This window comes from Salvelinus namaycush, chromosome 28, assembly GCF_016432855.1.
Source record: "Salvelinus namaycush isolate Seneca chromosome 28, SaNama_1.0, whole genome shotgun sequence".
Taxonomy (NCBI): domain Eukaryota; kingdom Metazoa; phylum Chordata; class Actinopteri; order Salmoniformes; family Salmonidae; genus Salvelinus; species Salvelinus namaycush.
The window spans coordinates 22,594,691-22,612,985 of NC_052334.1; the positions used below are offsets into that span (position 1 = coordinate 22,594,691).

The following is an 18,295-nucleotide window of genomic DNA, read 5'->3' on the forward strand; positions in this document are numbered from 1 at the left end:
AACCAGTAAAAGATATATAATTTTTGACTAACCTTGATATTCTTCATCAGATGACAGTCCTATAACATCAGGTTATACATACACTTATGTTTTGTTCGAAAATGTGCATATTTAGAGCTGAAATCAGTGGTTATACATTGTGCTAACGTAGCTACTTTTTCCCACAACGTCCGGATTTTTTTCTGACACTTTTTCTGACACACATATTCTGACCAAATAGCTATTCATAAACATAACTAAAAAATACATGTTGTATAGGAAATGATAGATCCACTAGTTCTTAATGCAATCGCCGTGTTAGAATTCTAAAAATAACTTCATTACGACATACAGCTTCGGTATACCTAGAGAGTACCCAAAAGCTGGGCGCAAACGACTAGTTCACATGTACGACAGATTTATGAAATAGCATCATAAAATGTTTCCTACTTTTGCTGATCTTTCATCAGAATGTTGGACAAGGGGTCCTTTGTCGGGAACAATCGTTGTTTGGATTTAGAACGTCCTTTTTCCCTCTCGATTTAGCAAGCACACTTGCCAAGTGGCACGAAGCTCTCCATGTCAACAAACGGAAGAGAACGGAACACGGCAAAACTCCCGAAAAAATTTCAATAATCTGATTAAACTATATTGAAAAAACATACTTTACGATGATATGGTCACATGTATCAAATAAGATCAAAGCCGGAGATAGTAGTCGCCTATAACGACAGCTTTTCAAAAGGCAATCCCAGGTTCCTTCTCGCGCATTCCTGAAAACAGGAAATGGGTGACACGTCATTCCAAGAGGATTCATTCCACTTCAGACCAAGATAAACACTCCATTTCTTCTCTCACAGCCTCTTGACATCCAGGGGAAGGTGTATGACGTGCATGTATACTAATACGTATCATTCCCATTTATAGGCAGGACCTAGAAGAGAGCATCGATTTCAGATTTTCCACTTCCTGGTCAGGAAGTTTGTGCCAAATGAGTTCTGTTTTACTCACAGATATAATTCAAACGGTTTTAGAAACTACAGAGTGTTTTCTATCCAATAGTAATAATAATATGCATATTGTACGAGCAAGAATTGAGTACGAGGCCGTTTGAAATGGGCACCTTTTATCTGGCTACTCAATACTGCCCCTGCAGCCCAAACAGGTTAAATGGAGGTTAGACGGGCCAGGAAACACAGATTAAGAAAAGGACCAGAACGAGGCTGTAGTTTTCTCATCATAACGCGCAACCCAAATGGCGTTTTTTTGTGATAAAAGTAATATTTTTAGTAATATTTTTGAATTTGGCGCCCTGCAATTCAGCGGTTGTTTAGGAAAGTGAACCCGTATTCGGTATCCGTAGCGCAGAGAAGTTAACTCATAAGGCCAAATACCCCCGCTATAACCTCCCCAAGGTTAGGACACTCCTTCTAGCCCAGCCAGGACAATAATGGAGTGATGTCATGGAGTCTCATGTGATACAGTATCTCTCTGGGACAGACCCCCAGACTGATCTCAAATCAGCTCATATCATATCAGTTTGAAATCCATTAATCAATTTTGGCTGGACAGCGCTAGACGAACAGTTGTGTCAAAGGCTAACCTGTTCTGTAATGACGACAGACTACAAAGATGCCACAAACATATGGCGGCTCAGGAAGAACTTGAGAGTACCCCACCTTGAACACAGCATCACATCATACAGAGCAAGTGGATTGAGTGAAGTAAAGATCCTGTTAGGATCCAACCCATAATGCACACCAGTGATATTGATCAGTCTAAACATCATCTTCCCTATGTGTCTCACTCATGGGTTATCAGAGCATCATTACCATCCGGGGTTTGGGGTGAAGCCATGATACTGTAAGGCAAATGGACCTGCTATTGATTTTACATGACAGAGGGAATGGAGGGAATGGCAGATGAAAGAGGAGGACAGACATGGATGGGACATGGATGGGACAGGAAGGAAGGGTAAAATGTGTGCACACACACACAAACACACAGAATGTGTGTGATGGCCTTCCAGTGTCAGATGATACAGTGTCCTCAGGGCATAGGCCACATAATGTACAGATCACACGCCTCTCATCGGCTTCCACCATGGAAAATCACCTGACATGGTAGAGAGGAGCTCTGTCTCAGTGTGAAACCACAGGATTCGGAAGGGTAAATACTGCAACCTGATATGTACAAAAACCTGGAAATATTTCTGCCTTTGTGGTAGAATATTTGAGTTTTTTTATTTTGTCTTTCTGCATGCGCTGTTGGTGATACATTATGTAAATATGATTCCATAATGTGATGTCCATAAAAAATGAAGTTTGAAAGGTTTATTCTACAGAGAAAAATGTGAACTATCCCTTGAACTATCCCACTAAATCAGTAAATGCTTTCTGCTTTGAGGTGTTAATGTGATGAGTAGCATAAGAGTTAAAAAACATTACGAACAATACTTCCTTTCAGGAAAAGGATATCCTGAGGCAGAATGATATAGACCTTAAGTGCTGACAAAGAAGATATTTTATTTTTCCAGCAATCCTTTTAAACACTGCGGGGAAAGGCTTGGAGTTCATTCTGGTCATATTGTAATGCAACTGTTATTAAGTTCCATTAAAAACATTAATGTTTTGATGATATCACGGCTGAACTGTACATCAGACAGCATGATAACATTTTGTGAATGCAATGATCAATGACACAATGGTGAATTAGGCATTTTCAGCAGTAAACTCTGTGAATGTAGAATAAGGACAAGCTTTTTGTCAGAATCAGGTCGACCACACGCCAAAAGAGCAACGTTTTTCTTCCCCTTTTATTTTTTCTTTGTTTGTTTTGTATTGCTTGATTAGCCGAGAATGAGAATGATGGAAAATGTATGTATTGTTTGGACAGTGTCTTAAATATTTTCAGTGCTTTAAATACTTTAGCCAGACAATCAAAATCCTTTCAGCACCCGCTTTTCTGATATCATGAATAAGCTTCAAGAAAAATAAATGTTAGGCATGCCGGTTTTGGAAGACATGTCAACAATCCATCCCCTCCAGAGATCCTAACTGTCAGGCAGAGCTTACTAGCGGCTACGATTGGGTTGGATTTGCGTGATGCACCACAACCTTGACACTGAACTGTGAAACAATTTCATGCAACATTCCAAAGGAGCTGTCAATCAGGTCACAATGTTCTAGATAACTATCAGTGTTACCAAGGTGTGGTTTTGGAAAGAACCGATACTGAAAATATGACTCGACAGGTCTCAAAAAAACTACACTGGACATTGTGAAAACTGAAAACTGCATATCTTGAGGCTGAATTTATTGTAGCTGGGGACATTAATGAAGGAAATCAGAGGAAAATGCTACCAAAGTTTTATCCACACATCTCCTGTGCTACTCGCTAATTGAGCACTCTTGACCATTGCTACTCCCCCTTCCAGGATGGCTACAAGAACCTCCCCCACCCTCCCTTCGGGAATATCATATCGCACCTCCATTTTTCTCCTCCCCTCCTATTGGCAGAAACTTAAACAGGAAGTATCCGTGGTAAGGACTGTTCAATCTATGCTTCAAGATTGTTTTGATATATTCCGGGTTACCTCTGAGAATAGCATTGATGTATACACAGTACGTTTACATGCACACTAATAATTCGATATTAAACTGATTATGGCAGTAGGCAGATTATGCAACAGGCATAGAATTTGTAGATAATTGGCCCTCTTTCTGGGACTCACCCACAAACAGGACCAAGCCTGGCCTGCTGAGGAGTGACGGACTCCATCCTAGCTGGAGGGGTGCTCTCATCTTATCTACCAACATAGACAGGGCTCTAACTCCTCTAGCTCCACAATGAAATAGGGTGCAGGCCAGGCAGCAGGCTTTTAGCCAGGCTGCCAGCTTAGTGGAGTCTGCCACTAGCACAGTCAGTGTAGTCAGCTCAGCTATCCCCATTGAGACCGTGTCTGTGCCTCGACCTAGTTTGGGCAAAACTAAACATGGCGGTGTTCGCCTTAGCAATCTCACTAGGATAAAGACCTCCTCCATTCCTGCCATTATTGAAAGAGATCGTGATACATCACATCTCAAAATAGGGCTACTTAATGTTAGATCCCTCACTTCAAAGGCAGTTATAGTCAATGAACTAATCACTGATCATAATCTTGATGTGTTTGGCCTGACTGAAACATGGCTTAAGCCTGATGAATTTACTGTGTTAAATGAGGCCTCACCTCCTGGTTACACTAGTGACCATATCCCCCGTGCATCCCGCAAAGGCGGAGGTGTTGCTAACATTTACGATAGCAAATTTCAATTTACAAAAAAAAATGACGTTTTCGTCTTTTGAGCTTCTAGTCATGAAATCTATGCAGCTACTCAATCACTTTTTATAGCTACTGTTTACAGGCCTCCCGGGCCATATACAGCGTTCCTCACTGAGCTCCCTGAATTCCTATCGGACCATGTAGTCATGGCAGATAATATAAAAAAATTTGGTGACTTTAAAAAGTCCACAGACCCACTCCAAAAGGCTTTCGGAGCAATCATCGACTCAGTGGGTTTTGTCCAACATGTCTCTGGACCTACTCACTGTCACAGTCATACTCTGGACCTAGTTTTGTCCCATGGAATAAATGTTGTGGATCTTAATGTTTTTCCTCATAATCCTGGACTATCGGACCACCATTTTATTACGTTTGCAATTGCAACAAATAATCTGCTCAGACCCCAACCAAGGTGCATCAAAAGTCGTGCTATAAATTCTCAGACAACACAAAGATTCCTTGATACCCTTCCAGACTCCCTCTGCCTACACAAGAACGTCAGAGGACAAAAATCAGTTAACCACCTAACTGAGGAACTCAATTCAACCTTGCGCAATACCCTAGATGCAGTTGCACCCCTAAAAACGAAAAACATTTGTCATAAGAAACTAGCTCCCTGGTATACAGAAAATACCCGAGCTCTGAAGCAAGCTTCCAGAAAACTGGAACGGAAATGGCGCCACACCAAACTGGAAGTCTTCCGACTAGCTTGGAAAGACAGTACCGTGCAGTATCGAAGAGCACTCACCGCTGCTCGATCATCCTATTTTTCCAACTTAATTGAGGAAAATAAGAACAATCCGAAATGTATTTTTGATACTGCCGCAAAGCTAACTAAAAAGCAGCATTCCCCAAGTGAGGATAGCTTTCACTTCAGCAGTAATACATTCATGAACTTCTTTGAGGAAAAGATCATGATCATTAGAAAGCAAATTACGGACTCCTCTTTAAATCTGCGTATTCCTCCAAAGCTCAGTTGTCCTGAGTCTGCACAACTCTGCCAGGACCTAGGATCAAGAGAGACACTTAAGTGTTTTAGTACTATATCTCTTGACACAATGATGAAAATAATCATGGCCTCTAAACCTTCAAGCTGCATACTGGACCCTATTCCAACTAAACTACTGAAATAACTGCTTCCTGTGCTTGGCCCTCCTATGTTGAACCTAATAAACGTCTCTCTATCCACCGGATGTGTACCAAACTCACTAAAAGTGGCAGTAATAAATCCTCTCTTGAAAAAGCCAAACCTTGACCCAGAAAATATAAAAAACTATTGGCCTATATCGAATCGTCCATTCCTCTCAATTATTTTTGAAAAAGCTGTAAAAAAAACTGAACAAGTGAAGGTGGTAAATGACCTTTTAATGGCGTCAGACCGAGGCTCTGCATCTGTCCTCGTGCTCCTAGACCTTAGTGCTGCCTTTTATACCATCGATCACCACATTCTTTTGGAGAGATTGGAAATCCAAATTGGTCTACACGGACAAGTTCTGGCCTGGTTTAGATCTTATCTGTCGGAAAGATATCAGTTTGTCTCTGTGAATGGTTTGTCCTCTGACAAATCAACTGTACATTTCGGTGTTCCTCAAAGTTCCGTTTTAGGACCACTATTGTTTTCACTATATATTTTACCTCTTTGGGGATGTCATTCGAAAACATAATGTTAACTTTCACTGCTATGTGGATGACACACAGCTGTACATTTCAATGAAACATGGTGAAGCCCCAAAATTGCCCTCGCTAGAAGCCTGTGTTTCAGACATAAGGAAGTGGATGGCTGCAAACGTCCTACTTTTAAACTCGGACAAAACAGAGATGCTTGTTCTAGGTCCCAAGAAACAAAGAGATCTTCTGTTGAATCTGACAATTAATCTTGATGGTTGTAAAGTCGTCTCAAATAAAACTGTGAAGGACCTCGGCGTTACTCTGGACCCTGATCTCTCTTTTGACGAACAAATCAAGACTGTTTCAAGGACAGCTTTTTTCCATCTACGTAACATTGCAAAAATCAGAAACTTTCTGTCCAAAAATGATGCAGAAAATTGAATCCATGCTTTTGTTACTTCTAGGTTAGACTACTGCAATGCTCTACTTTCCGGCTACCCGGATAAGCACTAAATAAACTTCAGTTAGTGCTAAATACGGCTGCTAGAATCCTGACTAGAACCAAAAAATTTGATCATATTACTCCAGTGCTAGCCTCCCTACACTGGCTTCCTGTTAAGAAAAGGGCTGATTTCAAGGTTTTACTGCTAACCTACAAAGCATTACATGGGCTTGCTCCTACCTATCTTTCCGATTTGGTCCTGCCATACATACCTACACATACGCTACGGTCACAAGACGCAGGCCTCCTAATTGTCTCTAGAATGTCTAAGCAAACAGCTGGAGGCAGGGCTTTCTCCTATAGAGCTCAATTTTTATGGAATGGTCTGCCTACCCATGTGAGAGACGCAGACTCGGTCTCAACCTTTAAGCCTTTACTGAAGACTCATCTCTTCAGTGGGTCATATGATTGAGTGTAGTCTGGCCCAGGAGTGTGAAGGTGAACGGAAAGGCTCTGGAGCAACGAACCGCCCTTGCTGTCTCTGCCTGGCCGGTTCCCCTCTCTCCACTGGGAATCTCTGCCTCTAACCTTATTACAGGGGCTGAGTCACTGGTTTACTGGTGCTCTTTCAGGCTGTCCCTGGGAGGGGTGCGTCACTTGAGTGGGTTGAGTCACTGACGTGATCTTCCTGTCTGGGTTGGCGCCCCCCCCCCCCCCCCCCTTGGGTTGTGCCGTGGCGGAGATCTTTGAGGGCTATACTCGGCCTTGTCTCAGGATGGTAAGTTGGTGATTGAAGATATCCCTCTAATGGTGTGGGGGCTGTGCTTTGGCAAAGTGGGTGGGGTTATATCCTTCCTGTTTGGCCCTGTCCGGGGGTATCAACGGATGGGGCCACAGTGTCTCCTGACCCCTCCTGTCTCAGCCTCCAGTATTTATGCTGAAGTAGTTTACATGTCGGGGGGCTAGGGTCATTTTGTTATACCTGGAGTATTTCTCCTGTCTTATCCGGTGTCCTGTGTGAATTTAAGTATGCTCTCTCTCTAATTCTCTCTTTCTTTCTCTCTCTCGGAGGACCTGAGCCCTAGGACCATGCCTCAGGACTACCTGGCATGATGTCTCCTTGCTGTCCCCAGTCCACCTGGCCGTGCTGCTGCTCCAGTTTCAACTGTTATGCCTGCGGCTATGGAACCCTGACCTGTTCACCGGACGTGCTACCTGTCCCAGACCTGCTGTTTTCAACTCTCTAGAGACAGCAGGAGCGGTAGAGATACTCTTAATGATCGGCTATGAAAAGCCAACTGACATTTACTCCTGAGGTGCTGACTTGCTGCACCCTCGACAACTACTGTGATTATTATTATTTGACCATGCTGGTCATTTATGAACATTTGAACATCTTGGCCATGTTCTGTTATAATCTCCACCCGGCACAGCCAGAAGAGGACTGGCCACCCCTCATAGCCTGGTTCCTCTCTAGGTTTCTTCCTAGGTTTTGGCCTTTCTAGGGAGTTTTTCCTAGCCACCGTGCTTCTACACCTGCATTGCTTGCTGTTTGGGGTTTTAGGCTGGGTTTCTGTACAGCACTTTGAGATATTAGCTGATGTACGAAGGGCAAAAAAAATTAATTAGATTTGATGTAAACACCTTACTCTGCTTATTTTAATTGGTGTAAGATCAAAACTGAAGTAAGAATACGCCGATTAAAACACCTGGTTTTCTAATTAGTAAGACATGTATACTCCTTAACCCTTGCAAGGCTGCCGGCCCAGACGGCATCCTAAGCCACGGCTAACACACCTGACTCCAGGGATGGGGGAAAAGTGTGACACCAATCAGGCCCTCGAGGACTGGAAATTCCCAGGCTTGCCCTAGACCCACTACAATTTGCATACTGCCCCAACAGATCCACGGACGACACAATCACCATCGCGCTGCACACTGCCCTATCCCATCTGGACAATAGGAATACATATGTAAGAATGCTGTACATCGACTACAGCTCAATCTTCAACACCATAGTGCCTCCAAGCTCATCACTAAGCTCGTACCCTGGGTCTGAACCTCTCCCTGTCCTGGATTTCATGACAGGCCAATCCCAGGTAGTGAAGATAGGCAACAACACCTCTGCTACGCTGATCCTCAACACGGGCCTCACAAGGGTATGAGCTCAGCCGCCTTCTGTACTCCATGTTCACACATGACTGCATTGCCACGCACGTTTCCAACTCAACCATCAAGTTTGCAGACGACACAACAGTGGTGGGCCTGATTAGCAACAATGACGAGAGCCTACAGGGAGGAGGTGAGGGCCCTGGCCAAGTGGTGCCAGGAAAATAACCTCTCCCTCAACATCAACCTTAGGAGGCTGAAGAAATTTGACTTGGCCCTTAAGACTGTCATGATGTGACTTAACATTCATCTGATGACTGTTATGTATCGAATCAGCTAGCTAGGTTTAATTGTACTCGATTAAGTTAATCGTGTAACAATTAACTCATTAGGATTTGGGGCACCACGGAAGAAGTTGTTTAACAAGTTACCATCTCCCAAATTAAACTCTAGATGATATATAAGATATATATTAATAACAGTTATTTATTAATCATTACCTCAAATCAGTCTTATAATTCTGAATGTCGCATACTCCTTGCATCTGCACAAACCCCAGCTTTACTGATCATTCCGTACCACACAAATTGATTTCATTATTTATTTACTAACTAAATGATAACACAGGATACACACACACATGGTATAGGATATTGATTAGAAACTTAATATGATGGAAACAGGTCACTAGCAGACTAACAACAACATGACTGCTTGTTTATCAAAATAGGGAGGAGTAGAGATGAGAAAGGGAGAAAGAAAGAGAGACAACACTTATACACTTGGAACTACTCTCATAGTAATCATAATAATGCTTTGCACCTGAACCGCCGTCCATTTGGAGTAAGAAGTCATGAATGTATTTAGGTGTTTGAATGTCTTCCTTCATCGTTTATCCCTGTTGGACCCAGGCCTTCGTGGAAAGGGTTCCGTTGGGCCATCTCCCGAGCTCTTAAGTGTAAGGCTCTGATTGTCCACAAGAGGTCATAACATCCTTCTTCTTAGTTTTTCATGGCTTCAATGCCTTGTCCTGTAGTCTAACAGGGTGGTGTTTACTTTTACTCGTTCTGGAAGAGTGATCTTCTGAAGTCAGCTAATCAGCCATGTCGATGATTCCCAGTGGGGTTGTCAGCTCCTCTTCGTTCCTGTAATAATCCAGGACAACGTTGGGCTTCTTGTCCTCCCTGGTACTCACAGCGGCATCCCTGTGCAGAGTTGTCATCACGAGCACATTCTTCTTTTTCTTCGGGCAGTAGGACACAAGAGTGTGCGTATCAGTGAAGGCAAATTTAGATGAAAAACAATCCCTGTCTTTGGTAGTGAGAAAGGCAGGAGGCAACTCAGGCTTGTGCCTTCTGACCGTCCCCACCATGGTCATTTTTTGGGGGAGCAGCTCCTGACCAAGAGCATATGAGGTGAAGAAATTGTCACATTACGTTGTGCCCCTGGAGCAATGCAGTCATTTCCAGGACCACCCGCTTCCCCTGGATCCTATCGAGGACACCGTCAGCAGGTTAGCCGGTGTAAACCTGCATGTTCCAGGCATAACTTGTCCTGGCATCACATGCTGCCCATATCTTCATTCCATATTTAGACGGTTTGAATGGGCAGCGACCAGACGCTCATCCACTGTGATGTCTGGACTTGGGTTATAGATGAATGGCATGCGCTCCACCCACTTGTACCAGACCTCTCTGATCGCTGCCAGCTTGTCTTGTTGACGGCAGCCTGGTCTTGTATCACGGTTGTCGAAGCGAATCACCCGTGACAATACGTGAAATGTCTGGAGTGACATTGTGGCACGAAAAATTGCCCGACCAGACTCTGCATCCCATAACCTGGTGGTAGATTTGTTTCTGGATCTGTACACACCAGCCAAAATCAAGAGACCCACGTATGCCTGGACGTCTGTCCGGTCTACCTCCTTCCAGTTGTCTTTGTAAACGCGTCTCCCCTCCAAGTTGGTCATGTTCATCACTATGATTTCGATTGACTCTGTCAGGAACAGTTTGAAGCAGGATTTTATGTCATCAACCCAGGATATGGCATATCTCGTTGGCCCTGGGGTCATCCTGATAACATTTTCAGCTGACAGCTGACCTCTCCTCTCAGGTGGGGATGAAGACAAGGACAAATTCCCATTCTTTGACCAGAATGTAACAACAATCTCAGCAGGGCCCTCTTCCTCATCACTGAATTGTTCCACATCGGTTGTCTCTTGGTCTGGATCGTATTCTGTGTTGTCTTCAACTTCTGACACTTCCTCCTCTAATGCGTCTTCACTGTCAGTTTCCTGGCCTCTCTCTCCTCACCAGTGTCATGATCAAAGATATGATCAAGAGCCTCACATACAGTATATCGTTTGGTCATTGTGCTGCCACAGAATAAATTGTGAGCAAGGCCTCAAAAAAGCTTTATATACCAGAGCTGCGAGAAAAGTTCTATATATTATTGAAACAATGTTGCGATTGTTTGTGAGAATGCCAACAGGTGTGGTTCCCGTGGGGAAATTACTATTTTGGGGAAAGGTTCTCGTGGGAGTTGCCATGGAAGCCAAGAAGGGGAGTGAGGTGTGTGTGTGCTCAAACACACATGATATGGGGGCCGGGGAGAGGAAGTGTGTCCAGCTGATGAATGGGCATGTGCCTGAACTCAATTTTATACACTAATTGTAGTCTCACCCATTCATTTCTAAAGACTGGTCTATTTTGACCATGAACATCATAGACGTACAAAAGTTAAATAAAACACCCAAAATGTAATGAAAATCATCAAAATGCATTTTGTGTGTTCAGATGCCCTGTGTGGACAAAGTCATGGAACCTTATGACAATCAGATTAAATGAACTACATTTTTCAGAGAGAAAACTTCTAAATCGGTCCAATTCGACCGGAACAAAACAGGAGGGTTAAGTAGTTATTTTAGGTATCTGTACGTTCCTATGTATATTTTTGATTACTTTTACTTTACTACATTCCTAAAGAAAATACTTTTTACTCCATACATTTCCCCTGACACTCAAAAGTAGTCGTTACATTTTCGATGTTTAGCAGGACAGGAAAGTGGTCCAATTCACTCACTTATCAAGACAACATCCCTGGTCATCCCTACTGCCTCTGATCTGGAGGACTCACTAAACACAAATGCTTAGTTTGTAAATGATGTCTGCGTGGTGTAGTGTGCCCTGTAGTTGTAGTGTGCTCCTGTAAATATATATTTTTTGATTTTCTTATTATAAGCAATTTGAAGTAATTTATACTTTTACTTTTACTTTTGATGCTTAAGTATATTTAAAACCAATACTTTTAGACATTCACTCAGGTAGTATTTTCCTGGGTAACTTTCAATTTTACTTGAGTCATTTTCTATGAAGTTATTTTTACTCAAGTATGACAATTGGGTACTTTTTCCACCACTGTGGTAAAGCAATGACTGTCCGCAACCGCAGGGCTCTCTAGAGGGTGGCGCAGTCAGCCCAATGCATCACCGGGAGCACACTGCCTGCCCTCCAGGACATCTAAAGCACCCGGTGTCACAGGAAGGCCAAGAAGATCATCAAGGACCTTAGCCACCAGAGTCACGGCTTAGTCACCCCAGTTGAGTTGTCAACCAACATGAATTTAACGTGAAATCCCAAATAAAGTCACCATGTCATTCGATTTAGATTAAAAGTTAGGTGAAAAAAGACTAAATTAATTCCCTTACGGTGATGACTGTTTGCAAATGTATCAGCTTTCCATGTTGATTCAACATCATCACATTGGATTTTTTGTTGTTGAAACGATGTGGAAACAACATTTAAACCCGTTTTTGCTCAGTGATATGTTATATTTTAGGTTTAGCATAATTTCTGGCATGGTGTACATACAAAAACCCAACATGGCTATCAAGGTGGTCAGAATGTTGCTAACGTAGCAGTGTTTAGGCTCAGGTACTGTAGTGACTAAAAACAGGTACTGTGTAGTGAAAAAGTATGACGTACTGTGTGTGTGTGTGTGTGTGCGTGTGTGTGTGTGTGCGTATGTATGTGTGTGTGTGTGTGTGTGTGCACGCGTGTGTATGTTTCCTAGTTCTGCTCCCTCCCCTCCTCAGACAAGACCTTGAATTAGAGCGGTGTCCAACTCGATCTCCAGCTGCAGTGGATGTTGCTTGGCAGGCGCTGTCCTTATCACGAGACTGTCACGAGTCTGTTTTTACCTTCTTCTCATTAAGACCAGAACAGTGCAGGTGGATCCTCAGTCTCCTCAGGGGCTGTTTTTCATGGTTTGTCTGTCGTTCGTCTAGCTGTCTGTGTGTCTGTCTGTGCGAAGAGCAAAAACTGTTTTTCTTTCTTTCTCCTGCTAAGAGTGTCATTAACAAGTGGACCAGAGAGGTTATGTGAAATATGAGGAAGCCAGGAAACACATTTTTCAATACAATAACGTTCGGGAAGCATCTTTCCCAAATGTCTCTGTTATTACTTAACCTCAGGGAAGGGGTCATTTGAATTTCACCAAACATTCAAAGTAGGGTTTAGGTACATAGAAAGGGCGTGGGTCAGGGTGCACTGCCTTTCATAAAACTTTGACTTTCATGATTCTCTCGTGCCATGCCAGGTAATCTGGGGCTGCAGTTTGTGTGTGTGTGTGTGTGTGTGTGTGTGTGTGTGTGTGTGTGTGTGTGTGTGTGTGTGTGTGTGTGTGTGTGTGTGTGTGTGTGTGTGTGTGTGTGTGTGTGTGTGTGTGTGTGTGTGTGTGGCAAAAGAGTGAGCGAGAGTGAGTAAGTGAGACTGAAAGAGAGACTGAAAGAGACACTTAGTGAGTGACTGAAAGAGCAAGAGAGACTGAGTGAGTAACTGAAAGAGCGACTGAGTGAGTGACTGAGAGCGAGAGAGACTGAGTGACTGAAAGAGCGAGAGAGACTGAGTGAGTGACTGAAAGAGCGACTGAGTGAGTGACTGAAAGAGGGAGAGAGACTGAGTAACTGACTGAAAGAGGGAGAGAGACTGAGTGAGTGACTGAAAAAGCGGCTGAGTGAGTGACTGAAAGAGCGAGAGAGACTGAGTGACTGAAAGAGCGGCTGAGTGAGTGACTGAAAGAGTGACAGTGAGTGACTGAAAGAGTGAGAGACTGAGTGAGTGACCGAAAGAGCGACTGAGTGAGTGACCGAAAGAGCGACTGAGTGAGTGACTGAAAGAGCGACTGAGTGAGTGACTGAAAGAGCGACTGAGTGAGTGACTGAAAGAGCGGCTGAGTGAGTGACTGAAAGAGCGGCTGAGTGAGTGACTGAAAGAGCGAGAGAGACTGAGTGACTGAAAGAGCGAGAGAGACTGAGTGAGTGACTGAAAGAGAGACTGAGTGAGTGACTGAAAGAGCGGCTGAGTGAGTGACTGAAAGAGTGACAGTGAGTGACTGAAAGAGTGAGAGACTGAGTGAGTGACCGAAAGAGCGACTGAGTGAGTGACTGAAAGAGTGACAGTGAGTGACTGAAAGAGTGAGAGACTGAGTGAGTGACCGAAAGAGCGACTGAGTGAGTGACCGAAAGAGCGACTGAGTGAGTGACCGAAAGAGCGACTGAGTGAGTGACTGAAAGAGCGACTGAGTGAGTGACTGAAAGAGCGGCTGAGTGAGTGACTGAAAGAGCGGCTGAGTGAGTGACTGAAAGAGCGAGAGAGACTGAGTGACTGAAAGAGCGAGAGAGACTGAGTGAGTGACTGAAAGAGAGACTGAGTGAGTGACTGAAAGAGCGGCTGAGTGAGTGACTGAAAGAGTGACAGTGAGTGACTGAAAGAGTGAGAGACTGAGTGAGTGACCGAAAGAGCGACTGAGTGAGTGACTGAAAGAGCGACTGAGTGAGTGACTGAAAGAGAGACTGAGTGAGTGACTGAAAGAGAGACTGAATGAGTGACTGAAAGAGCGACTGAGTGAGTGACTGAAAGAGCGAGAGAGACTGAGTGAGTGACTGAAAGAGCGAGAGAGACTGAGTGAGTGACCGAAAGAGCGACTGAGTGAGTGACTGAAAGAGCGACTGAGTGAGTGACCGAAAGAGCGACTGAGTGAGTGACTGAAAGAGAGACTGAGTGAGTGACTGAAAGAGAGACTGAGTGACTGACTGAAAGAGCGACTGAGTGAGTGACCGAAAGAGCGACTGAGTGACCAAAAGAAAGACTGAGTGAGTGACTGAAAGAGCGACTGAGTGAGTGACTGAAAGAGCGAGAGAGACTGAGTGAGTGACCGAAAGAGCGACTGAGTGAGTGACTGAAAGAGAGACTGAGTGAGTGACTGAAAGAGCGACTGAGTGAGTGACCGAAAGAGCGAGAGACTGAGTGAGTGACTGAAAGAGAGACTGAGTGAGTGACTGAAAGAGCGACTGAGTGAGTGACTGAAAGAGCGAGAGAGACTGAGTGACTGAAAGAGTGAGAGACTGAGTGAGTGACCGAAAGAGCGACTGAGTGAGTGACTGAAAGAGAGACTGAGTGAGTGACTGAAAGAGAGACTGAGTGAGTGACTGAAAGAGCGACTGAGTGAGTGACTGAAAGAGCGACTGAGTGAGTGACTGAAAGAGCGAGAGAGACTGAGTGACTGAAAGAGCGAGAGAGACTTTGTGAGTGACTGAAAGAGCGACTGAGTGAGTGACTGAAAGAGCGACTGAGTGAGTGACTGAAAGAGCAAGAGAGACTGAGTGAGTGAGAGACAGAGAGAGAGAGAGAGAGAGAGAGAGAGAGAGAGAGAGAGAGAGAGAGAGAGAGAGACAGACAGAGAGAGAGATAAACACTGAGTGAGTAAGAGAACTTTGGCACTGCGTAGTAATGGCAACCCACTGGGCAAAAACCGCAAAAACTATGTGATGACGTTGAATCAACATGGAAAACTGATTGGATTTGCAAAAAGTTATCATCGTAAGGGAATTGTGTTTTTTTCCCCCCCACCTTTTAACCTAAATCCAATGAAACTCAACCAAATGTGAATCAAAACCAGATGTTGATCTGACTTCTAGTGGGAAGTCTCAACAGATAGATGGCGAGATAGATTACAAGAACAAGGGGAAAATAACTCATATTAGGTAGCCATGTACACCGAAGCAGTAGTTGACAAATATTGCTCAATTCAATATGTGAATGTGAACATAAGCTGAAGTATTGAATAGCAACATGATTTAAGGAGAATCTAATGCTTCTCTTAAAACTTATTGTCAATATGGGGGCGCTGTTTCCACTTTGTAAAAAATCTTGCCCAAATTAAACTGCCTCGTACTCTATTCTAGATCGTACAATATGCATATTATTATTACTATTGGATAGAAAACACTCTCAAGTTTCTAAAACCGTTTGAATTATATCTGTGAGTAAAACAGAACTCATTTTGCAGCAAACTTCCTGACAGGAAGTGAAAAATCTGAAATCGAGGCTCTGTTCCAGGGCCTTCCTATTCAATTGCTTGAAATCTATGGATATAGATGCATTTCATACGCCTTCCACTAGATGTCAACAGGCAGTGGGAGGTGGAATGGGGTGTCTAGCTTGATCTGAGGTCGAACAAGAGCTCTTGGAATGACGTGACCACAATTTCCTTTGTCTACCAAGGCGCGGGATGGACATCAGCATTGGCTTCTGAAAAGCGTTCGGTATAGACAGCTAATATCTCCGGCTTTGATTTCATTTGATACATGTGATAATATCATCGTAAAGTATGTTTTTTCAATATAGTTTTATCAGATTATTCAACGTTTATCGGGAGTTTTGGAGTTTTCCGTTCTCTGCGTTAGGTGAAGATGGACATCTTCGCGCCACTTGGCTAGCTAAGGTTGCTAATTCGACAGGAGAAGAGGACATTTTAAAACCAAACAACGATTTATTCTGGACAAAGGACTCCTTGTACAAGATTCTGATGGAAGCTCAGCAAAAGTAGGAACCATTTATGATGTTATTTCGTATTTCTGTGGAAAATGTTTAGTCCTATTTTCCGCCCATTTTGCGGGCGCTGTCTCGCTATAACGTAAGCTGTTTGTTATGGTAAAGTTATTTTAAAAAATCTAACACGGCGATTGCATTAAGAACTAGTGTATCTTTCATTTGCTGTCCAACATGTATTTTTTAGTAAAGTTTATGATGAGTTCTTTGGTCAGATTAGGTGACTGTCCAAAATATCTCCGGATAATTTGGTGAATCGATGCTACATATTCACAATGTATAACCACGGTTTGCAGCTCAAAATATGCACATTTTCCAACAAAACATAAGTGTATTGTGTAACATGATGTTATAAGACTGTCATCTGATGAAGTTGGTCAAGGTTAGTGATTAATTTTATATCTTTTGCTGTTTTTTTGCGATCGCTACCTTTTGCTGCTGATAAATGCCTTTGTGTGTGTGTGGCTATTGTGGTAAGCTAATATAATGCTATATTGTGTTTTCGCTGTAAAACACTTAAAAAATCTGAAATATTGGCTGGATTCACAAGATGTTTATCTTTCATTTGCTGTACACCATGTATTTTTCATAAATGTTTTATGATGAGTATTTAGGTATTTCACGTTGCTCTCTGTAATTATTCTGGCTGCTTTGGTGATATTTTTGATGGTAGCTGCAATGTAAAACTATGATTTATACCTCAAATATGCACATTTTCAAACAAAACATAGATTTATTGTATAACATGTTATAAGACTGTCATCTGATGAAGTTGTTTCTTGGTTAGTGACTAATTATATCTCTATTTGGTCGGTTTTGTGATAGCTACCTATGCGGTAGAAAAATTGTGAAAATATGCGGTTGAGTCTTTTGCTATTGTGGTTAGCTAATAGAAATACATATTGTGTTTTCGCTGTAAAACATTTTAAAAATCGGAAATGATGGCTGGATTCACAAGATGTTATCTTTCATTTGCTGTATTGGACTTGTGATTTCATGAAAATTATGTTATATGATATCCCTGTGGCGTTAGGCTAGGCTATGCTAGTCAGACTTTTTGATGGGGGGGATCCCGGATCCGGGAGAGAGAAGCGGTAGAGGTTTTAAGTGTGTCTGTTTTTTTCTGCTGACTGGTGAAATCAGGTGAGACCATTCAGCTAGTATGTTGAGTATAATTCTCCCATGCTTTCTAGTGGACAAAAGGTGTAGGTGTGAGTTCTCATGGCCTACAGGCCAGGAAACCTGAATGCCACGCCAGGGGAAACAAGGGGCCTTATGAGGGCTGAACCGCATTATTGGAAACAAACTCTGTTCTCTGGGCAGGCCTGCCCTCAGAACACTAAGAACGGACCATGCTAAAAGGAAAGGGTGGGCTAAGGTGTGGCATAGTGGTTAGTATCCCATCAGGGAGCAAGAAGAATATCACACAGGCTATGAGGGTCAGTAGAATGTGAGTCAGATATGTACTCAGAAGAGCTTTAGCTCAGCTTGCGTTGGAAAGGAAAAGGTGTTCAACTGAGGGATTTACGTTGTGTGGGTCATTTAGCCTATCATTGAACACTGGTTTACCTCAGTGAGTGAAACTCCACCTTAGGAGTGTAAGAGCAGAAGAATGACACTACAACAACAAAGGGTCTGTTATCGTTGGCCTAACAGGATTATTCAAGCCTCTCTCCACATCATTCCTGTTGGATTAGGGTTTGGCAGGGTTTCCAGACTGTCAGTCAAAGGCGTGCCTGGACACATCATTCAGTAATCATCAGAGTTTAGAGAAGTCACCCCCTGACAGTCCAGAATGACTGATACAACTCACCATCACAGCATGTCTGTCTGAACATGTAGTCACATTCCCATGAAGAGATCCTCTTATAAAGGAGGATTTGGGGCGGCAGGTGGCTTAGTGGTTAGAGCGTTGGGCCAGTAACCGAAAGGTTGCTAGATCGAATC

General features: G+C 43.2%; 1 pseudogene; it reads right to left on the reverse strand.

The window, feature by feature from the left end:
- The window catches only part of LOC120023268, a 119,484-nt pseudogene extending 108,336 nt beyond the window's left edge, over positions 1–11,148 (reverse strand).
- Between the last annotated feature and the right edge of the window lie 7,147 nt (positions 11,149–18,295).